This window comes from Rhagoletis zephyria, unplaced genomic scaffold, assembly GCF_001687245.7.
Source record: "Rhagoletis zephyria isolate East Lansing unplaced genomic scaffold, Rhagoletis_zephyria_1.1 Rzeph_scaffold_01329, whole genome shotgun sequence".
Taxonomy (NCBI): domain Eukaryota; kingdom Metazoa; phylum Arthropoda; class Insecta; order Diptera; family Tephritidae; genus Rhagoletis; species Rhagoletis zephyria.
Genome location: NW_016158413.1, coordinates 84,766 through 86,967, shown reverse-complemented (window position 1 = coordinate 86,967; position 2,202 = coordinate 84,766).

Sequence of the window (2,202 nt, the reverse complement as noted above, 5' to 3'; positions counted from 1 at the left end):
TTGGATTAAGATTAAAAATAAAGAATAAAAAATTTTGAAATAAAACGGATGATAAATTTTCATATAGAAAAATTCCAGGACTTTTCATTAATTTTTTAATATTTGGTGTAGAGAATCACACCGGGGTACCGCTAGTTATTTATATAAATGAAATTATAATGCCATTATGTGCCCAAGTACTCATACCTAGTCATAAAATTTCCGTAGGTATCTTTACTAAACGCTACAACGCTAAGATTTGTCCTGGAAAAGAAAAGAAGATCGTTATTTATAAAAACCTCACACATCAAGCGAACCCTTGGTTCGACTGTTAAGCGATTATGTGAGTTCCACATGCAACGGCACAACAAAAGTACGCATACACTAGTTTGGCCAGAACAGAAATAGGTGATCCACTCATCCATCGAAACCTCCAGGAAATTGGTTATAAAACCTACAAATTAAACTTAAAGCGACCATTACTTTTATATATGTAAATACGAGATATATATGTAGATATATATAGGTAGAAAATTTAAAATTTAATCTCGTGCATACTTCTTTAAAAACTATAATCATAACCGCTTATATTTTAATCAAACTTAGTCTCTATCAGCTAGTGAGTAGCTAACTCTGATTCCAAATAATTGGACTCTCTTTAACCTTTAGATCAACCTTATCCTTTAATTAATCTGAAAATAAATTTTTATATAGTTAAAATCAATCATAACAATAGGATTTATATAAGTATGTAAATAGGACTTGAATCCAGTAACTTGATATGCAAACTTAATACTTAATTAGGATACTTACCTTTTTTTCACTTACCATATGCCTACATACCTATGTATGTATGTACAAATGCATTATTAGATTGTATGTTTTTCTCCTTCTTCTTCGGCACCATGTGGGGAAACCACATGGCACTGTAGAAAAATTACATACCTTCCTCAACAAACATTCTCCTTTCCGTTAATATTTCCTTCTCCAAAAACATTTTAGAGAAGGTTTGAATTAACTTTAAGTGTTTAATATGGTTTGAGAGTATATAATTTCGTTTAATTTTTGGTTAATTTTTGTTATGAACCTTCCTTCCCTGGTTTGACATATAAGCGCGCAAATTCATGGTTTGGTTTTTTTTTCTTTTTTTTTCTCCTTTGTTCGTGCGCTCTCTAGCTCAACCAGTACATTAGAAGTAAAACTTATATTACCGAAATTTAAAATTTAGTTTTTTTTCCTTGCCATATTGTTAATTTTAGTCTTGAGATGCGGATATTTTGTTAAAAATATTCAATATTAAAGTAAAATTGGTAGGGATTGTACTAAAAAGGAAATACAGCACTACGATACCGGATCACTATATAGCGAGGAGGCCTCTACGCTTCGTGGGACTGCAGTATCGACATACAATGTAAGTGCTTTGGTCATAATTTTCTTCGACCCTACTGTTTGCTATATATATTCTTTTTTTTTTTTGATTTGTCAATCCATATGCAAGTATGTAAGTATATTTGCGCATACCTACATGACTTTGGTTTAATGTTCTCTTTTGAGTGGCCGCATTTACGTACATATGTACTACTTCATTACAAATATACATACTTTTATATGGATTGGTCTATTTAGCATTACTTGATCTTCTTTATTTTTCACGGTCTTGAAAGTTATTTTCATACGTGTACATATTTACACGCATATATATATTTCTCTGACACTTCGTTTATTAGCATTATTTGCTCTCGCTCTCAGACTGGTTTTTATATTTGCAATATGGGTATTTCCATACGTCGCATACGTGACAGTCGTACGTTTTAATGTGATACAAACAAGGAATACCATTTGCTTACTTTAAATTTTTTGGGCCATTATATAGCACATAATTAGCTCTATATTTAACCGAAAAATGAAAACAATCGAACTGCTTGGTCCTGAAATATAAGCATTTAAAGAGAGGGTCGTTACGTGACAAAAAATTGAAGATTTTTTCTTTTCTTACAAAATCGCAAAACTCTGCGTATTGTGGATGGCTATTTTCATGAAACTTATTTTAATATGATTTGGAGCAATTCTAGTTGTTTTTAGAGTTTTTTGAATTAATGCAACTTGTTTCAATTTTCTTTTACAACCCCAAGTGTGAAACGTCACGTGACGTAGCATCTCGTGACATAAATTTCCATCGTTATATTTTTGCTAATATTGCTTTTGAATGAATTTTTAACGCAA